A 23,399-nucleotide genomic window follows, 5' to 3' on the forward strand; every position below is an offset into this window, starting at 1 on the left:
TATGCCCAAGAACTCTGTAGAAAACGCCTCATGGGTTCTTATTTCCTTGCTATTTAACAAAAGAGCGCGAGAAATCACGTTTAGAAAACCTAACCTATGAAAATACTCGGTTTTTTCCGACGATAGTCCACAAGTAGAGCTGCACGCCGATCAGGATCATCCTCACGTTGTGCGGTTCTTTTGAGCTGGATCACTATCCGCTTCATCACAGTCAAGTCCCTAGTCCATCAACCAGCACTCTCTCTCGAGCTGTATTTCGTGGTATAGAATGATCAGCGCCTAAGGACCGCCGAAACTGCCGAAGAAAACCTTCTGCCAGGTTTTCTAATGGGAGCTCGTCTTAGCTTTAAGCGAAGACTCGAAGCCTAGCCGCTAGAAGATTTGAAAACTTGGGTCAATCCGCCCTTCTGTGCAAGAGTACCCCTGTTGAACAGAAACATATGCAACATAGACATCACGCAGCCCACCTACCAAATCAAAAACTATTAGCAATTATTGATTGGCTAATAGACTAATTGCACTCGCGCAATTATCGATTATTGACCAGTTCTGAATTCTACTAGCTACATGTTTACCAATGGTAACATCGATGTTGGCACCACGGAAGGTCCTCTGCCCTTCAACCGTGACGGCGCAGGTATCTAACTCGCCTGCAATATTAAAGATATCAAAATTAAGCTGCGTGATGAAACCTTCGACCAATTCGCCGCCATCATCCGTGATCCCACAGTGTCGACGAGGCAATTTGGCATTCGCATCAGCCTATCACAATCGGCCAACCACATACCAACTTAAGAATCCTATCCCACCTCTCCAAATGCTGTTCGTGGGACCCCTGTACTGAAAGTACGAACTAACTTCAACTAGTTCCAAATCATTTACGGCGAACGTTATGCGCATCAGAGGCTTGCCGTATGAAGACACTATCTATGGACTACCGGCATAGAAAGGCGGACTTACTGTCACAACCGAAGAAAGCTTTTTCTAGCCTTGGGAACCTGGCAGATCACCCTTGACCGTGTACGGGTGTTGCAGAAGAACGATACCGAGGCTCCGCTGCTCGACAATCTGACCTAACTCAGCTTGAACTACATAGGCACCTTGGGAATTTAGTTGACCGAACCTAACCATCTAGAGAGTTGAAGTACATCGCATCTGCTCTTAAATAACATCTGCAATCCCTAATATTGGCGGAGTGCCTATGACTCTTGCGCAACCTTTTATAGTTGACGCAAGTCGGAGCCTCTTTTTTTTACACAAGCGTGACACTCGTCACGCTTTGCTCCTGTGGCGGAAACGGTAACATTTAAAACAGTACTGAACGTCAAGGTATTCCTTGTCACGACAGGATGCGAAATCGGCAAATAACCTACCCTCTAATAAGAACTGGTAGGGACCAGCTATTGGGTACAGTCATTGGGGACTATTGAGTACAGTCGAGCCCTCCACCTTATTAACAAAAATAACCTCAGGGTTTTTTGAAACTTGACTGGCTTCGCGTCTTCTACTGTGTACTTAGGCATACCGTTCATGTTGTACTGAGGTCGAAGCAGACTTTTGGATCACTGTGACCTCTTTGGGCTAGGAGGCAAGGTTTTCAAATCCTTCTACAAGTGCAGAGAACGCTTCCAAAAACAACTTCAGGCGGGGTAAAAATCTACTCTTCGTAGTCGCACTGACACTCCTAGTGTTTGCAAAATAACTGAACAAGTAATCCAATTCGGTATGAACTTCATGGGTCAGCAGGGTAGAATTATCAGGTCTGCCCTTAGCCTGCAGGAATTCATCAACTAAAGGGTTAACTTCCACCCAGGTGGATACCCCTGCCACCGAGCCTTCATTATCAGAGGCTGAGGAGGTCGAAGAAAAAACAATGCATTTATAACACGGACTAAATTATCATCTTTATTATTTATTTTGTTTTTATTTAAATAACAACGCCTAAAAAGTCCCAGTACATCAAATTTTTATGAGGCTGAATCCTTATTAATTTTACTCTTTAGCATAATTTATTATTTTTCCTATGTCCTGTTGACAACTGTCGGTTAGTAGCGGGAATATTGGAATGTGATGTTTCTACGTGTTTTTCTCAATAGGGATGCAGTCTTTGTTCAGAGAGTGGTTGCGTATTATTTAAGCAAAGTGTTCTTTTAAAATGTCAAGTTTCCACATCTTTTAAAAAAATCATCAGGTAAGTTTTATGTTTGTGGACTTTTTATATTAAAATCACAAGATAAGTCTACAATAAAAGAAGTGAAAACAGCCTGTTTCTTATATTTTGATTGTCAAACTGTGAATAAAGTAAAAATTCAGCTTCTCATGTTTGTTGTGTATGATTCTAGTTCAGTGAATAAAAGTCGACAGACGCTCTATGCTATTCTCTGTTTCTATGGTGTGACAATAACCTAACAATCATTGTGAAGATTGCCCTTTTTTGGCTTATGAGCTCAGAAAGGAATTATAACAAAAACATTAAATTTCTGAGTGCAATCTAATTTTATACAAGCAATTCATGAATTTTGTTGTTTTCTACTTCTATTTTGTTTTGTTTTTATATTTTTTGCTGTTCTTTTTGAAAAAGAAAAAGAAAATCGAAAATAAGCTGTGCTTGCGTTAATTTTCAAAACCTAAATGATTTATTTTACGGTACGTACTTCAAATCAGGTTATAAGTTAGGTATTGTATCATTCAGTGTGTGAGATTTATATTGTTTAATTTTATTTTATGAAGATAGTTATTTAGACAGTGTAAGGCCTACGCTAGACTACATAATCTAGCAATCGACGCGTTGCTATGGAACAACTTCAGGCTGTTTCAAATAGCAACTAATCAGCAAACGTGAGCTGCGAAGCTGTAAATATTAACAATTTTCAGTTAAACAGAAAGCGTGGACCATTGAAATGTTCCAAAAGGTATCTACGGAACTCATGGCGAAGGATGTTGATAAGAAATAAATCATAGAAAATATGATTTGTTCCTCAGAGAGTAGTAGTGATTCTGATATTTTAGTCTCCATTATAATCAATCCACGATACCGAACGGTTCAGGTGTTGCGCATACCAATCTCTGAAGTGACATACCTCTTTCAAATCGGTATGATCATCTACCGATGGAGGGGACCAACAGTATTATAAGGTTCAACAAAATTGCAGGTTCAACAAAATTAAGAGATTAAACCTCCTTCAATAGTATTATGTAATATTACGGATATTAGGAAGCTAGATGTGTTATTGGAATTGGTGGTGGACAGACAGAATACAATGTATTGCTACAGAATTACAATGTATTATTACGAATGACAAACAATAAACCTTTCGTATCACTGGAACTAAGGAAAATAACAGGGAAGTGTTCAGAATAATTTTCATAGCTAAATATTGTGTTAGATTTGAAACACCAAAGAGAACTCCGGGATTGGTATAAGATATGAAGTATCAGCAGTAAGGTCAAACTAAAAATACCTGCATGAAATCATACCGCTGTGTGAAGTGTGTAGGAAGACACAGGATCGCTGACTGCCAGAAGACAGAAATACTTCCGGAATTTGTGCTTTACGTCATGAGAATCATCCTGCAAATTACGAAGATTGCAGGTTTTATAAAGATATCTTAGAAAGAAAAGATAAAAAGACGATTAATTAAGCTCCGATAAACACAAGATCTTTGATAAACTTCGAGATCCCAGGATCCGAGAAACAATTCCTAGAACCTAGACCATCGTCATTTCCCGTCTTTAGGATAAAGGGTTTACTATTCGGATATTATTACTATATCCGAACAGTAATGATGATACTCAATCAACATTTCAATCATGATTATATCAGATCCTTCGCTCAAGCAGTGATGGGAATCAATCATATGAGTTCAATTTTACTAGATAAATTTAAGAAGCTAGCGAGTAACATTGAGTACTTGGTTCAACAGATTGACAACCTGCTTGGTCTGCTGAAAAACAAATTTCTAAAATCTATTGATGAGAGATAAACTGTAAATAGCAATGTAGAATGTCACTGGTGTCATCCTTATTTCAGATACTCATTTTTCTGACAAAAACTATTTAAACATTAGAGGCTGTTCAGTGTACATAACCAACCATCCGGATGGGAGGGCACATGAGTATACTGCGTTTGCGAAAGAAATGAGCTACGGCACCGTCAGCTCCCTCCATTCAGCCCCGCCCACGTTCAGGCAAACGTGATTGAGATTTTAGACTGCAGCCTATTAGGCTGTCCGCAAACTACTTTCCTCTTCTTTATGCGGTAACCAGTGACATGTTTTGTGAGCTCACTTGAGTGCCGATTGTGGGAGGTGACTGGAACGCAAAGAATCTATTCTGGAATCATCTTAAAGGTGTCTATCGAAAAGATGCGACTACACGTTATCAGTGGGCTTCAATTGACATATTGGCCTTCAGATCTAACGAAGAATCCTTATATGCTGGATTTTTACGTCAGCTCGGGAGTATTACCTTCTTTTTTGCTAATGTAAAGAACAACTACAATTCCACGTGAGATTAATCAGTCCCCTGTACTTTTGACTATTTTTACAATAGAAAAAGGGATCCCTGTTCCTTTACAACAATAGAATATACTGGGAGTCGTATCGTTATTGAATTGAGGTGAAGCTAGCTTTCGTTGTAGCGCCAATAGCGTGAATGTATCTGCAAGGTGCTTAACCGCTCTCATGCAGAAGGCGGCATGGCGGTCTACTCTGTTGTAGACTATCCCAAGGAGATTATGAACCTAGTTAAATCAAAGAGAAGGTTTAGAAGGAGATAGCAGTGGTTCTGGAATTCTGAGGACAGAGCTAAAATGAACTGGACGGCCAGCAGATTGAAAGTACTAATAAATACGCACAGAAATGAATCATTTAAATATTTCGTTGAAAGTCTATCTCCCCTGAAGAAAAAAGATCATTATTTACGGAAGGTGGCGAAAATTTCAAGAAATCACCCTCCGCATTCCATCCGTTATAGACGACTAATGGGTACGCCTACAATGTCAGTCAAAAAGCCGAGTTGTTTGCTACAAAGCTTGGCAAGGTTTTCCAGCCACATGAGATGGAATGAGGTATCGAGGAGGAAATTAGTGACTTATTAAATAGCCTGATTCCTTTTGTCTCCCTATGAAGCCTTTTTCGATGGAGGAGAAGTTACAAGAAATAAAGAGGATAAAGAACGTACGAAGGCTGCATTGTTTGACTGCATTACCCATAGGATGATATCAGCACTACTATCTAGAGTTATTTCATACATACGGAAACTATTTAATGCAATCTTTAGGACAACTCAGTACTCATCAGAAAGAAACTGGAAGGCGATCACTACGTAAATGAAAATCATGATGAGAGACCTCCAAGCCCGTGGGAGGAGTCACTAAACAGTAGGCGGCATCGGAGAGTGCGGGGGCGGACAGGTTCATCAGTGAATGACTAGGGGGTCACCCACACATGGCGGGGGGGGGGGTCGCCTTGACGTGAAGAGGCCGCGGACCATCCGTTCCCGTATCTGATGGCGTCCGCAGGTAGTAAATATAAGGCGTATGTATAAGTCGATGGTTTGTTATGATGTAAGTTTGCTGTACTGATATTATGATGTAATTTTTTTATTTATTTATTTATTTTTTTTTACGTATATATTTGAGTATTATGATTTTTATGTATATTATGTATTTCTGATCTTGGGCTAATTTTTTTCTCTTGGGGCTTATTGTAGTATGTAGTATTTTGTGTCTTCTGCATTCTGTGAGGTTTTGATGTTTGGATGCAAATTTTTTTTTTCTGTTGTCCGATGTATGCATTTTTAGTGTTGTTGCATTGATCGTGTAATATTAATGAATCTCTCTTTATAGGCGTATTTTTGTGTTCTTGCTGTTATTTGTTTGATGATTTTTCTGTTTATATTGTTGTGAGACTTGTTTTCTTGAGTTTTTCTTCTCTTATATTTGTTAAATTGTGGGACTTTTTTATTTGTATATAGTTTGTAGTACGTAGTTTCATAATTTATTTTCTGTATCTTGATGTATGGTGATGTATGTTATTTGCTGTTGTTATGCTGTAGCTGATGTGTTTTTGTTGATGTTCCTATTACGATGCGATTGCACTACGACATATGAGTATATGAGTGGGCTTGTAACTCCATTTCCAGAAGGAATGCTTCGTTGGCGGTTCCAGGAAGAGTGGTAACCAGGGGTAGTGGTTTAGTCGGTAGTGCGCAGGTTTACATACGCACTAATAACATCTTGCGGCACGTGTTAGCGAGCCCGACACTGTTTAGGCGTCCGTAAATGGGATTCCTCAACTCTTTAACAACAAGTACTCATCAGAATGGAAGATTAAACATAAAACATGGTCTCTAAACCTGGAAAACTGCGCAGGAAATATATTCAAATATGCCTGTAAGTCTACTACCGATTTTATCTAAAATGTTTGAATAACTGTTCCCGCGCAGATTGTGGCCAGTGTTAGAAAGCGAAGGTGTGATACACGATAATTAATTCGGCATTAGGGTCATTCAACAATCGAACAAACCCAAAGAGATTTATCGTCAGGTGTATAGAAGAGAAAAGGTTTCGACGGTCTTTGTGAACGTTAAACAAGAATTTGAGAAAGCTTGGTTGTTTAGTTTTCTTTCCAAATTAAAATCGTGCCTACCACAATCGTACTACTTAATCCTACGCAGCTATCTGGATGATCGCTTCTCACGAGTTAACTAAAATCAAGAGATGTCTAAGTTTACGAAAATAACAGGAGTTCCACAGAGCTCAGTTCTGGAACCAGTTCTATTTCTGGTCTACACTGCTGACCTTCGTAATTCAATTATATTATAGTCTCGAAAAATTACAATCTGCACTGGAAGGCATCAGTTAAGAGAAGAGAAGACTGTCCTTAAGTTCATTCAAACGGTAGTCAGAATACCTCATACATTAAGGTATGGTTGACATTAAGTTTGGAAGGATGTACTGGATCTTGGGTAAGGAATTTCAACTTCCTTATCCACCAAGGTTCTGCTACACTAGACTTTCTTGAAGCTGGTATGAACTTACGGAATTGAATTCTAGGGCTCAACCAGTAACAGCAATGAGGAGATCAATAAACGGTTCTAGAATAAAATACGAAGGAAAATAACCCAATTGCCGTGGTTCGCGAGGAATACTGAGATCTTCGATTACGTAGGCATTCCATACGACAAGAAGTTGAAGAACGCCTAGTTTCAAGATATGCGACCAGGCTGTAGAATCGTGTTAATCATCTAGCATTGAATTTACTTGACTACAGTGAGGACATTAGGAGGTTGAAAAGACTGAATGTGCTTTATCTGGTTGGTGGACCGTTATGATGATCCGATTTGTGGAGATACAACTTTTTATAATAATTGTGTTTTATTTTCGTTTATTCAAATTTATGCATGCTTAGGTTTGTTATTTATCTATGGTTTTCTTATAGCTTATGTTTCATTTATTGTTGTTCTACTTACGTACCTGACTTGATTAATGTATATTAATTCTGTATTTAACTATATTCTCAGACACTATCAAATATGATTAATCTATTTCATATTTACCAGTTTTCTGTTTTTATTCCTATTAATTGGTCTTTTAATCACTGAGGATTATCATTGGATGATCTTATTTCAAGTGATGATCTATCATACCACTTATTTATAACTTTAATACGGAAGTTGATTGTGTATAAAGGAATTCAGAAAAAAAATTAAATATTACAATAAACGAGGCATTTAAATTTTTATAATACAGATTTAAATGAGACATTATTTAATACATATAGAAAAAAATTATAAAGATCAGTACAAATTTTTTTTTATACACGAGAGATATTTATCCATTAACTCTTAAAAACATGTTATTTTAGCATAACCATATAATGTTCTAATAGAACCTCTATAAGACAACTCGAAAATTATTAATAATAATAATAATAATTATTATTATTATTATTATTGTTATTAATTCGATTATTTTGATTGCTGTTCAAAATAAGCCTGTGTCGGACGGTATACACAAAATGAGTAACCACAATGGTGGCGTCAGGTTCAGCTTTGACCCATTTAATCATATGAACAGTTTATTATTATTATTAACGGTTTATTGAACACTTCAGACTCCGAACTCGTTTGTTGTAAGAGCATATATTTTCAACCAAATATTTTTCATACGTTTCTAATGTAATAAATTTTGTAATTTTAAATTACAAAATTTAATGTAATCAATTCTGTAATCTTTATATTTAATTTCGAAATAAATTTTGTAGGTTGTTATTTCAGTTAGTTCAAAAAGAAATGAGTAAAATAAAAAAGGGAAACACTACCGGAAACACTACTGGAAACAATCTTAACTACTATGGGAAAACAACCTTCCACGAGATCAGATATAAGGTTGTCAGATTACAAGGTTCATAATTATCTCCCATGAAGAGAGGGTTCTTCACAGCATAAACATTTTGGGGGTTTAGCAATATAAGTGAATAATATAACTTGAAACTGGTAGTAAAAGGATAAATAAAACGGTCAATAAGGCGGTTTAAGGGCACACCAAAATGCCAAATTTAGCAAATTTTCGAAAAGCGTTGCCAAATTGAGTAGGAAGTTCTATGATTTGCAAAAGGAAATCAATTTACAAATCTTACAATTTAGTTGTTCAGAAAAATTCAAATTAATATTATTAAATAAAAAGATTTTGAAAAAATATTTTTGAGAAGATAGGTTATGTAATTAGTTCCATAGCCAATATATTAAGTACATATATTTGGCAATGCCTGTAAATGTTTCTGCGCTAGTTATTTTTCTTCCAGGAATTAATTTAAAAATTCTCATGTATAAATTCAATATACGAGTTTGTATAAAATCTTCATATATACATAATAAAACAAAGATGATTTTTTTCTTAATAAAGTTCAATAGATGTCGCAACAAAATCTTGTGGCAAAACATTTTATAGAATTTTTAACAGGATTCTGCAGCTGCAATATATGAATTGTACAAAGTGATGTATTTAATCTTTGAAGTTTGGATGATTAACGGCATAAGTTGTAGTTAGTTACCTTCACATAGTAAGTGTAACTACATCCAGGAAACGGTACTAAAATACAGACTGGGATTCAGATTAAGCTCATGCAGTTATTTGTTGAAGAAGTTTCCCAGTCTCCTGTGATAGCAGGGGTTGTGCATAATACACAATACACAGGAACCATTTAAAACCGAGCAGCTGCTCACGTGTGCAAATAAAACCTAATATATTTTTTTTCAAATGTTTTTGTAACATATTCCTCAGACATGAAATTTTTAATTCATAAAATATAAATGGAATACAAAATGTTTCGTTCATAATAAAAAAGGAAAATAAAATAAAATAAATTTAAAGAAATTAATATCGTACATTCTGTTTAAATTAGTTGTTAAAATATAATTGAAAGTTTCTCTGAAACGTTTTCTAAAATTATTCAAATTATTTTAACAATAATTTAATTAAATTTAAAAAATAAACAAATAAGAGAAGTAGCTGACGACAGGGTAAACAATAATATTTGAAGGAAATGATTTACACAAGCGAAAGGTGAGATTTTTTATAATTCATACTAATTATAAGTAATAAATTGTGAATGATAATTAAATTACAAGCTCTAGCCGGAGATTGAATCTTGGAACTTCATATTTTAATCAGCATATTTATTTCTATACAGTGATATATACTAATTTTTAAAAAGTGTAATGTTAAAACTGATTTACTTTGCAAGTTAAAAATAGTTTTAAAATAAGAAAAAAAATTACAGAACAAACGGGATAAAATATTCTTCTCTGAAAATTCATAACATCCCTCATATTAAAATGCGGCTTTTAGAGGGAAAGTGAAAAGAAATGGTCTGAAAGTGATGGAGTGAGTGCCGTATAAAGTACGGAATTAAAAAGAAGCACTACTGGGGCAGCTACATGGGCCACCACAGGAACTGAGCAGAATCTCGCCTGGAATTCAGAATTTTCACTGCTTCAATAACTGAAGTAAGCACCTCATAGTTGAAATGCCATCAAGTGACATCACCATCAATCCACTATCCTCCATTATCCACAACCCGCTTCCAAGTCGGATGCATATTTCTATTATACAAGAGAATTTCCATCTTCATAAATTCTGGAACTTTTTTATCCAGACAATATAAATATTGAATTACTAATTTTTTTAATCGATGTTAAAATATTTTACACGACGTTATTTTATACAAATGAACGGTAATAATAATAATAATTAGTCCATTTATAAAAAAGTAAAAAAAATTAATTGACAATACTTTTAATATTAATTCATATAAAATAATTCATATTACTATTTATACAATCTTTCATTCTTCCTAGCAATAAAATTAGTACCTATGCGTAATTTTTTTTCTGTAATTTAGTGAAAAAAAATTACTTTCAGATAAAAAATTCAAGCAATTTTAACTTCAACTGATGCAGAATTTGTTACATAAAAATTAAATATTTAATATGAATCTATATAATAAAAATGAAATATTATGCTTCTCAAAATAATTTCTATTTTATTAAGCTGCATGTGGAATAGGGTAAAATTGCGCGCGCGCACACACACACCCACACACACTTATTTATTTATATATTTATACATATATATTTGTTCCTTATTTAAATAAAAATTTTCTCATTCATCTTAGGCTAGTTCATAAGAGCCATTATTTGTTAATAAAAAAAGCTTTATGTGTATGCACTCGAGAAGGTAAGCCATGCATATGAGCTTTATAACTTAAAAATATTATTTCTTACTTACTTTATTACTTCAATCTTAAAATGTTAAATCTACCTAACATACTGAATATCTGGATGTCTTGTATTATACGTAATGAAAATATTTTATATAGTTAGATATGTTTTAAATTGTGCATTTGAATTTACGCAACGAATAAGAGAAGTATTTTAATGTGCATTTTTGAATTTGTAATTATTAATTTCTGAATTTGTAAAATAATTTGATTCCTGGTTTGGTTCAGGTGAATTGCATTTTTCATAATTGAAACAAAAATGTTGTATATAGATTTGTAACCGGTAATTCATTTTCACTGAGCTTCAGTTTTAAAAAAAATGACGCATGGTTGTTTAACACGAAACACAAGGCAATTAAGCGTGTTTCAATAATATTTTGATTATTGTTAAAATAAGCACATTATTATTATTTTATTATATTCTGAATTAGAAAAAAGATAATAAAACACAGAACGTAAAAGAACAAATGTACAATTTGAAAATAAATATAATACAGTTAAAAATTTAATTTTAGTATTAATATTCAAATTAAAAATAATTATAATAATTGATTAAATTTTAGTTAAGAAGACATCACCTACAAATTTCCTTAAGTATAATAATCACTAACAGCTGCTGACAATTACCGCTTGACTGCTTATATGTAAATAAATAAATTTTTAATTCTTATTAGATTCTACAAATTTTGATAATTAACAGCCAGCTAGTTGGTCAGCCAAGAATAAAAATACACTTGTAATAAATCAAAAACTTAAATAAAATTTTCGGGTTTTGTCATTCGTGGCATTTTTTACACGCTACAGAAACTTCATTCATTTTGTCATCGTAATTATTCTGCAGTTATTACAGAACGCCAGCCAGAATAAACAGATTATTGAGAAGGTAATTGCTATAGGGTTTCTCTCCTTCATGTCAGTTATAAAAATCAACACTTTCTCAGGTTACAGATTGTAGATATTTATTGAGTCAAAAAGAAATTAATTTTAAGTATTATCTGAACTCAAAGGAAACATTTTTCTAATTAAAATTTTTCAATTTTATATTTTTCTACTGACCCGTTTCATAAAATATAAACTATTTCAAAACAGTTTACAAAACGAAAATATTAAACAACTTTCATGTAAACTAATGTACCTAAAATTTTTTTAGATTTTTCTCATCGATATTAATTTATGGGCATATATTTCCGGAAAATAAGAATTGGAAAGAAAACGGTTAATCGTCTCGTGAGACGATAAACGAAAACTGTGCGATAACGGTTTTAGGGTATTCGACCTGTAATGCATAATTTTGAGATGAATTCAACATTTTATCGAGAAGTTTTTTAGAAACACAATCGAAAATAGATTTATGGAGACTTTGACTCAATAAATTTTGTTTCTTTTTCATTATATAACCTGAACATACATTGTTTTTAAAGAGTAATATAAAACGCGTTGAGTTCAGGGGAAGAAGAGGAGGAGAAAATATGTTAAACAGATTCAGTTTTATGAACACACCGGTAGTTAATTCATCTAAGAGTCATAAAATAAAACTCAAGCAGGAACATAAATTTTCACGTGCATGCTAAAATTTCGTCCTGCTAAATTAATTCACTTGCCAAGAATACTAAATTGAGCATATTTAAAAACTCGTGAAAATAAAAACTGCACGTAATTCTAAATAACTGAAACCATATAAACTTTTTATTTGATAATATCACAAAGTGCTAATTTTAAATATAACTAACCGATGTTTAAAATGTGTCTATTTTATTGTGATAATTAAACACAGTTTTGTAATCCGTCAGTTTGCATTTACTTCTTAATAAATAACTGTTTGAAGTTTTACATAATTCTTTTTTTACCTTATTTGTAGGTACTGCCGAGAAGAATGAACTTTACTTGATTGAATTTTCCATGCGGAATCTGTAAAAAAAAAAGTTAAATTGGCTACATTACGTCCTGATTATAGTATCAGAATAATTTGTTTAAATTTTTGTAAAGGACAAAAATTTAATTTTATTTGTATCTTAAATTAAAAAAAAAAAAAATTAACCATTAGGAATTTACTAATTTTACTCAATAGGTAAGAAAAACATAAAATACATGTAAAAGAAAATTTATGTGATCAACCAGGATGTATTTTTAGGTTTACGGTATTTTTCATTAGGCTAAATATTTTTTCACAAAATTTCTTTTTTGTTACAGATCTTCCGAATTCAGACATTTAGGTTTTCATTTTCATTAAATTTTCAATAGATAATTTTAAAAAGATGTTTTATATATATATATATCGCAATAGGCCATAAAAATTACAAAAATCTGAATAGTATGTTTTCTAAATTAAAATCGCCGATAGAAATAAATCAACAAGCCAATGTAATAACATCTGCAAAGGTTGTACAACGCGTTGCACATTGAAAAAAAAACATTTCAATACCTTAAAAAAAACGAATAAAAGCCAAAAATATACCAAAAATTCTCTTAGTAAGTAAGAGAATTTGTGTGCCGTGTGTATGAATGTGTATTGTCACCTGGGGAAGCTTTGACAATTCTTAGTGAATCGTAGAGTATATAATTTATAAGTTTGTATAGTTGATTGGCTAACCCAAGAGATTAATAAAGATAATATTTTTAAGTAAAATATGTCTTATTATATTTAATTCTATCAAATCAAGAGGAAAATAAACATAAATGAATTACATTAAAGTTAATATTCATATGTATATATATATATATATATATATATATATATATATCTACTCGCATATTGTGTGTTACACAAATTTTTAAATGTTAAGTAGAGTGGAAATTGAATTGAAGTGCTTGAAAGCAATTACTTAGATGGACAAAACTCATGTAATTTTTTTATTGATTTTGATACATGTTCTAATAAAACATTATGATAAATCGCTTATACACAGAATGTCACAGACTTTGATATTATTTCCAAGTAACTAGAAAACATAAGGAGAATCAAATTTCAGAGTTTTGCATTTTAAGTCCTCATCATAGTGTTACGTAAATTTGAGAACAAGTTTAAAAAAGTAATTAATAATTTATGAAACTGTTAATGTTATTTCTAAAATCAATGATACAAAGTTTCGTAGAAAAATTAGAAGAAAAAACTTTCTGACACTCAAACCTGGATTGTCAATTGAGATTAATTTATTAAAAGAGGATTATCTTTATAATAATAATTAATATTATTATTGTTTTTAATGCTTTTATTTACAGTCGCATCAACAATTACAGTCATTAGCGACTAAAGTAACACTATCATGTAGTGTTACATAAAAAAACAAAAATCATAAACAACAAAAATAAACAATAAAGAAACTGGAACAACAAAAAATAAACATAGTAGAGTAACAACAACAAATACAAACTAAAATCAGACAAAACTCATTTAATCGTATTCTTCATTTCACTGTAGGAGGGGAACTGCAACAGATGTTTTATACCTTTATTATTGTTGTTGTTATTGTTATTGTTACAATATGACAATATATTTCATCCATTTTTATTATTCAATTAAATTGGCTTAATGATAAATAAGTTTTTAAAAATTATTATTTTTTTTTTAAATAATTTTATGCCAACAATGCGAACTTTTACGTCAAATGAGAGTTTGAATTAATACAAAAAATAAGTTATTGGGCATTTGTTTCACATTTAAAAATCGTATTTTTATATAAACAAATATTAAAATACAAAAAGTTATGACTGCTAAGTATCAGCTAGGAAGATAAAAATAATTTCATTACTAAATATTTTTTCCTACTGTGTTGGATCTCTGTAGTTATGATTAAACAACAGTTTAGTATAACAAGTATACAAGTTGATGGGAATAAATTAGTTGGCAGATTTACACTACTGGACTCACATAAAATTTTATGGTTGTAGCGCTTATAAAGGTCTAAGCTGCAAACGACACCAGACTAGCTTTCTGTAAGAGCACTGATGTGTATTACTAGTCAGTTCTCGCGGTTTAATAAAGTGATCATTTATAACATCTAATGCCAGCTGTTTTTTGGAGGAATTAACATGTTGACATGCAATAGTTAATTAGCATTAGCGAATGGAAATCCTCAATACTACCATTTGTAATCCTGGCATGGAATGCTTGTTATTTTTTATATGCTGTTTTCATAAAAGCCATACGTCCGGAGTCAGGTCACCTGACGCGTAAGGTTATGGAAGTCGAATTATCATAGTCATCTTGCTCAAAGGAAGTGTGTCTTGATCGACTTCTGTTGTTAGCACCAGTTCTGCTCATCTGGTCGTATTACTTTTAAATGTATATACGTACTTGTTATTTTTTATATGCTGTTTTCATAAAAGCCATACGTCCGGAGTCAGGACGTCACTTTAGTTCAGTCTTCGACCATTGATTTACATTCAAATATTTTGTAACTGATTACAATTAGATTAATTCATCATGTAAAACTGAGCAATCTAAAAGACACTATTAATAAATTCTTAGAACTTAGTGATAAGATAAATTTAATATAGGTTATAAATAAGTTTTTTTTAACGTATAGTAATCCATTAAAACTGCCATTAAAATTCTTCTGTCAATAATGCCTTTACTAGAAATATCACAAAATGAACTGGTTAAACTGCAATTTCCCCTTACCACTAGTGCATGAGAAAGCATTACTTTCAACCAGAAGGTTCTGGGTTTAAATCCGAGCTCCACAAAAGTAGCCAGGGGTTCGTTTCTAATTTGGTGAGAGCCGCTATTTGCCAAATCGATTAAAATATATAAGATTAAATACAATTTAAATATATAAGATTGTATACAATTATGTAAGTAAAATATAGTAAAACTACAAGTGCAATAACTACTGAAAAAGTAAAATTACGTAAAAATTTGAAACTCGCTCACTATTTTAATTATGTTCAATTATAAATTTTTTGAATTAAAATTTATTGTATTCTTTAAAATTACTTTTAAGACTGATTTAACGTAAAATAAACTTAAATAATTAATATCTATCTGCATGTAATTATGAATAATGTTATTTACAGTACCGTAGTAATGTTACTGCTCATAAATAAGTACGTTTAAATCTTGCTAATTTAAATCCTCTTAACGAGAGACAGAAAACTATAAACCCGGATTGTGCATGACCGTATTTTATTACTTTACAGCTATATCATATTACCATAAATCAATAAATATAACAAACTTAAAATTATTCTTCCTAATTAGTTCCGTAATTTTGTGAAAAGTTTGTACCCTTCAATAAAACAATTTAAATATGAATTTATATGTGTTTATTGTATGTATTTATAATGTGTGTATTTAGTTGGCAATTGGAAGTAATTTGTAACTTTATTGAAATTTAATTTCCTTCTTTTACAATTGTTTTACAACTATTTGTTTTTCTCAGAACGGAAGTTTTGAGAGGATAAACGATATTTCTCCTTTATTTATAATAGAGGTTATTTATTGTTTTTTTATTTAAAGAAAATACAGTAATATATAATAAAAATATATAAATTTTATTTATTTATTTATTTTTTTTTTGCAGCGGTCAATTAAAAATAAATGTTTTATTGTCATAAATTATTTAAAAATTCAATAATATTCCAAAAGGTTGTGCAATATTCTATTGATATAGCATTAAAGACTTGGAAAAGAGTCAGTAAATTAACTTTTATACTATATTATTATAATACATATTAGTATTTATATATTATATAAATACTAAGGAAAACGATTTGTACTTGATATGACTGAAGGATAGAAAAGCTCTCGGTTGCTAAGTTATGGCGCTTAATTTTAATTTAATTTTTATGTTATAGTAAATTCAATACATAATTTACTATTAACAAATAAATCATCAAATGGTAAATTTAACCAGATTATTCTGAGAACTGAAGGGATCATAAAAAAACAAGGAGACATGTATGTTAGGAAATAAAACGTAAAAGCAAGCATACTAACTGTAATAATTATAAATAAATGCAGATTTTAAGCAACATTTCTTATTAAGAAGTAAAAGAAACAATTTATAACGTTATTGCATATCTAAAAAAAATATAGCCCTAATAATAAACACTTTTATTCTACCAATCAATTATTCAGTATAGAAATACTGTGACACTGTACCAATATATTACTCATACTCTTACACTGACCAATAGTTTGGTCATTGTATAAGTGATTTTATTTGAAGTTATTCTATTCGAATAATATATCTGTGAAGCGTATAAATGACTAATCTTTATAGCTATGACGGAAAGGGGAGCAAAATTATCACGTTAAAAAAACAGCAGTTTTACGAGAAAAAGAAGGTTTTTATTTAAATTTTTTTTTTTTTGAACAGCGTATCTTATTAAAACTACCTTCTACCTTTTATAGAATTATTTAAAATACTTTACATGAAATTTTTTTTGATAAACGTTTAAATTACTTTAATAAAAATGACTTTGTTTGAACAAATTGCTAAGACGTATGAAGATTTTACGTTTTCCTGGAAAATAAATACTTTTTTTAATAACTGTCTTTCCTTACAATTTAGCAACTAAGAAAAATCTTTTATTTAAAGTGCATAAATAGATATTTTTTAAAAAATAAATATCTTTTAATAAAACTGTGTACCATGCGACATTAATAATTTCTATTGCACATCTAGAAAAATAACAACGATTTTAAGTGAAATATTGACACAATGCAAAAATATATTTCGGCAAATAGCAGAAACTTAAAAAATTGTAAAATCTAAAATTTTATTACTCATTATTTTTTGTATTTCTTTGCACATTAATAGAAAAAACTTACACGGTTTGATTTTTGTGCAAAATACAAACATTATTTTATTTATAGTATCCTGAATTTTAAAATAAATTTAAGTTTTAGAGTCGAAGAGAACAGTTACTGTGTAGTTAATGATTTTTGTAGGAGAAAATGACGATAGAAAGGAGAATGATTTTGGCAGATGACCACGAAACACACATTTGGACACAGATCATTGGCTCTTACAAATAAATACAGAGGTAAATGTCACCTTAAATTGCGACAGGGATCTAAAATAAATAATAAATACATAACATTTATAACGGACGTAATGTAAACGTTAATTTACTTATTAAATCCTTTTAAGTGAACGTTATTTAATTTACAAGAAATGAAGATATAAATTGCTCTTTTAACGATTTTTTGTTTTGTATAATTTAATTTCGTTTGATTCTAAAAGTATCCTCAAAAAAAAAACAACGTTAAGATGTTTAGTTATTTGCTTGTTTGCCAAAATGTACTTTAGAAACAAAAATATAATTCACTAATGTAACAGTATAAACAGCATAATATTTCTTCTTCAAAATGTTTTCTCAGATTTAATGGTTTTACTGATTAACATGAATGATCTTTTTCTCATTGTTATTAGTAATTCTTGTCTCCGTAAACGAATATTTAGATAAACTGGATTAATCAGATCTGCAGAAATTTCCAAGATAAAATATTAATAATAATAATAAAATAAAAATATTTGGTAATTTAAAACATAAATAAACCTATATTATGATTTAATGTAAGCGTAATTAAATGACAAAATACAAATTTAGAGTGTAAAATACTTTCCATTTATTATTATTCAAAAATTAGAATTTTTTAATGAAATTAACTTATGTAATTTAAAAAGCAGTTTTCGGAATATGAAACGAAATGCTTTCCTCCACTTAGCTTCAGTACAAGCTATTTGTTTGTTCAATACAAGATACGATATAGACTAGTTTAAAATAATTAGGCTTGAAATCTTTTAAAGTTATACAATTATTATGCGATAAAATTTTATTACGTGTTTAATTAGTACTATAGTTAGTCACTATAGTACCAAAATATTGAAATACTTATATTAGTTTACATATATAGATAATAAAACAAATACACAATAAATATATTTATAAACATTTTACAGTTACTCTACACACACTATACTTATTGTTGTAGGGAGAAAAATTACATTTTTACAATAATATTAAGCATATGGTAAATACAACCTCCCAAAACGTAAAGACTGAGTAGCCAGCCTAGGTTATGATGCCACGCAAATTTACAGAAGCTGTAATTGAACTGACTTGTAACATGTAGCAAATATTAAAATTACGTTTACTGTGTTTAAATTTGTTCAAATTGGAAAAATTTGAAAAAAAAACATAAAAAAAATATTTTAAAAATTAGATGAAGTAAAAAAAAAATTTTTAAACAATGTATACATTAAGAACACAAAAAACGTATTTTTCTCTTTTTTTAAATAAAACCTTCTTTTTAAACTACTTTATTTAACTCATCAACTGGAAGATTGATAATATCAATCCACCTAATTATTTACATGACTTGACAATATTTGCAGCATAAATATTTACTACAAAAATCTTTACAAATAAGTTGTCATAAAAAAAACTAACATTCTATTAAGTAGTATTGATAAATTAGGTAAAAAAAATTAAATAACTAATTTGGTGGCATGATATATTGCTAAAAATAAAATCGTATACGAACATAAAAGAAAATAAAAAACAATATATATACGTTCTTGAATAACGTATATAAATTATAATCACTTAAATAAGGTAAACTGTATTTTTCATTATTGTTTTATTAAATATTTCTTTTTGTGTCATTGTTTAAAAGGACTTGGTTTATTTTGTTGTAAATCATTTTTTATTTATGTGTATTTTACTTTCTAAATCACTGTCAATATGACTTGATTAGATTTATTCTGCTAATATGCTACATAATGTTGATTGATTCTGCTACATTTTTAAAAATAAAACAATCAATTAAATGAGCATCTTACACTTCTATTATTGTTTCACCTTTTAATTGTTAGAGAAATGCATTATTTTTTTTTTTATGAATTTTTATGGGCATCGACTGCTAAGGTCATTAGCCCTCGTCATAATCTTTAAAAGAAACTACTATCACCATCTGGATCGTCATATGTAAGGGTGTAAAGGGCCCTTACATTTTATTTAAAAGCACAAAACTACACAAAACATTTAAGACATAAAGACAAGGACAATCACAAACACTTATGGGGTGTAAAGCGCCCCAATATTAAAATTTGAGATAGGTTCCCAAAAGACCATTAAATTAAAATTAAAACTTATCAATACCATATCTTTCTTTCTTTCTTCTACGAGTCTCATTTATAGTTTGTTTAAGTACCCTCGGGGCGACCAGAACCGCCGTTAAGCAGTATAACAGTCGCGCCAGGGTGCCGTGGCAGTTGAATCCTTCTTATAAACAGGCTATAGGCATGCACAGCGTACACCCACAGCCTCGCGCCCTCAATCCACCCTTGAGGGTCCCCCATGCCATCATCGGACACACCCCGACTCACTGCTCTTGAATGCAGGTGAGCCAAAATGGCCTAGGCAAGAGGGCTACCTCCCGTCACTATACGTGCCACGTTTCGAGACTCCCTTATGTATATATGCATACATTTAAAATTAAAATTAAACTTATCAATACCATTTTTTCTTTATATATATATAAGCTACCGCTTAGAGTTTCTTTTGTCACAGCTTTAAACTTTCATTTTTATCGACTTTTAAGAAGTCCACTGGCGTGTAAAAATGCAACTATATTTTCTTCATTTCCATTATCCAGATCAGCAGTAATATTATTTCTAAAACGGAACCTCTTTCTGAGGTCCTCATATATGGTACACTCTTCTATAAGATGCTTGATTGTCAGTGTTTTATTACAAACACCGCACATTGGTCTCACTTCGCCGGTTAACAAATATGAATTTGTTAATCGCGTGTGACCGATTCTATGTCTGGTCACCGCTACTTGTTCACGGCGAGTCAACTTAAAGTCGCTTTTCCAATTATAAAGAGAAGTTTTCACTGAATTTAATTTTGTATTTAAACTCCTCCATTCAGCATTCCACTTGTTTTTTACTATGTTTATTAGACGGTTTTTAACATCTGCCACTCTTACAGGAAATGCATCCGAATCATCGCAGACTGTAGCCTATCTGGTAGCTTCGTCTGCGATTTCAGTACCTGTAATACCAGCATGCCCCGGAGTCCATACAAATACGCATCGCTGTCCTCGTTGTTTTAGAACGTATAAAATGGACAGGATGTTTGCAATTGGGGCTATTTTATTAATGTTCTTGTTCCGAATTGCGACGAGTGCACTTAATGAATCGGAACATATTAGCACTCTCTCTTCGCAATAGTGTTTAGTGTAGCGAAGAGCTTGCTGAATTGCAGTGAGTTCTGCCGTGTAGACACTGGCCACATCTGGCAGTCTCCAAAAGTGGGCTTCTTCATTTACATATATCGAGCATTTAACACCATGTTCGGTTTTAGAACCGTCAGTATAAATTCTAATATGTTCTTCGTAACTACTGACGGTTGCCAAAAATTCCTGCTGGATGATCACTGCTGGTTTCTTTTTTATTTCTCCTTGATAGAGATCCTTGTATTAACCGCTGGCAAGAGCCATGGCGGTATTTTATTTCTCTAGTAGAAATTGCCAATGTATCTGGAATGGCAATTTCATATTTATTTCTTAATTCGTGGTACCTAATTCCGGCTGGTCTGGAATAGGTAGCATGACGTTCGTATAATGCAGCCATAGGATGATTCGTAAACAATTTATTATTTATATGAGCAGGGAAAGCCCATATATTTGCTGCATATCTTAACAAGAGGATCTCTCTTCTATAATGTAGTGGCATTATTCCGGCGTCAGACATCAGACTAGCCGCCGGACTTGTGCGGAAAGCACCTGTTGCGTATCTTATTCCGCTATTAAGAACTACGTCTAACGTTCTTAAGTGCGACTTTCTAGCGGATGAATATACGATACATCCGTAGTCTAGTTTAGATTGAACCAATGCTTTATACAATTTCAATAATGTCTCTTTTTCTGAGCCCCAATTTAAGTTCGATAAACATTTTATAATGTTTAGGGCTCTTTTGCATCTATCACTCAAGTCCTGTATATGTAATCCCCATGTAAGGGATTTATCCAATACTAGTCCTAAATACCTTACGCTGTCTTTATATTGTATTGGATTATCATCAATTGTCAACGCAGGACTTTGATGAGGAATTCTCTTCCTACAAAAGTGTACACAGCACGTTTTTTCTGGTGAGAATTGGAATCCATTATTCCTTGCAACTTCATTTAGAGCATTGATCGCTCGTTGCAATTTGTACCTCACCATAGCAGTCTTGTTGCTGGCATATACGATTGCCAGATAATCAACATAGACGCATTTGCTGATTTCTACTGGAATGGCTAATATCAATTTATTAATGGCAATGGTAAACAAGGTACCGCTCAACGGCGAACCTTGCGGTATGCCATTTTCCAAGATTCTTTCACATGAATATTCATTGTTGACGCGTACTTGGAAAGTACGGTCATTCATGTAGTTGCTGAGCAGTATAGGCAGATTGCCACGAATGCCCCATTCATGTATCTGGTGCATTATACCATGACGCCAGGTCATATCAAAAGCCTTCTGAAGATCAAAGAAGACTCCGACACAATGTTTCCTTGTAATAAAGCTGTTATATATAATGTCCTCTAAGCTGATCAGTTGATCAGTGGTAGAATGGTATTGTCGAAAACCTGCTTGATACGGTGATATCAGGTTTTCTTTTTCCAAAACCCAGACGAGTCGATTATTAATCATTTTTTCCAATATTTTCCCCATAGCAAACGTCAAAGAAATAGGACGGTAGCTATTGGGGTCTGTTAAATTTTTATTTTTCTTTGGTACTGGAACAACATGAGCTTTTTTCCACTGCTGCGGGTACGTTCCATCCCGCCATATTTTATTATAAAGTTCTAATAATCTACACTTTGCAGTGGTATTCAGCTGCCTGATCATATTATAGTGGATTTCATCCGGACCAGCAGATGTGTTACCTGCTTTTTCCAACGCTTTCGCGAATTCTTCCATTTTAAATGGTACATTATATGAGTAATTATACTCAGTTCTGTAGTTTAGTAGACCTTCAAGTTGTTCTTTTTTAGTACGAAAATCTTCTTCGTAGTTGGCCGTTCTGCTGGCCTTTTCGAAGTGATTGGATAACAGCTCTGCAATTTCATATGGAGTATCTTTTATTTCATCTTCATTTCGAAGGCTAGTTATGGGAGCAAAATCATTACGCCCACAAATCGCCTTCACTTTCCTTCAAACATCTGATGCAGTAGCAGTTTTGTCGATGGATGACACGTATTGCTGCCAGGATCGTTTTTTCGAATCTATCATAAGACGTTTTGCATACGCCCTGTATTTCTTAAAGGCAACAAGATTTTCTATACTAGGACGGACGCTTCTTAAAGGCGTTATACGCCATTTTCTTTCTTTTTATAGCTTCACTTATTTCATCGTTCCACCATGGAACGGGTTTCTTCGTAAGTTTCCCAGATGTTTTAGGAATATATCTCGATGCCGACTCAATTATTGCATTTGTTATGGCGTCGCCATCCTCTCCGATAACTCCAGTTGTTTCCGGGAGTATCGTTCTAGCTGTGAAGCTCGTCCAGTCTGCCTTTTCAAATAACCATCTTTTAGGGATGGGATATATTGTTCTTGTAACATCAGTTACAATTTGCACCGGAAAATGATCGCTTCCATGCAGATC

The 23,399-nt window shown here is 32.0% G+C and overlaps 1 protein-coding gene across 5 annotated transcripts in view; it reads right to left on the reverse strand.

Moving 5' to 3' along the window:
• Positions 1-23,399, reverse strand: part of LOC142318222 (octopamine receptor beta-2R-like) — a 785,889-nt gene that overhangs the window by 237,611 nt on the left and 524,879 nt on the right. For all 5 annotated transcript variants that reach the window (XM_075354790.1, XM_075354814.1, XM_075354806.1 and 2 more), the window contains one exon: positions 12,632-12,692. The gene's annotated coding sequence lies outside the window, so the exon portion shown is untranslated. The remainder of the gene's footprint in view (positions 1-12,631; positions 12,693-23,399) is intronic.

The sequence above is a fragment of the Lycorma delicatula genome, chromosome 1 (assembly GCF_047948215.1).
Source record: "Lycorma delicatula isolate Av1 chromosome 1, ASM4794821v1, whole genome shotgun sequence".
NCBI classification, from domain to species: domain Eukaryota; kingdom Metazoa; phylum Arthropoda; class Insecta; order Hemiptera; family Fulgoridae; genus Lycorma; species Lycorma delicatula.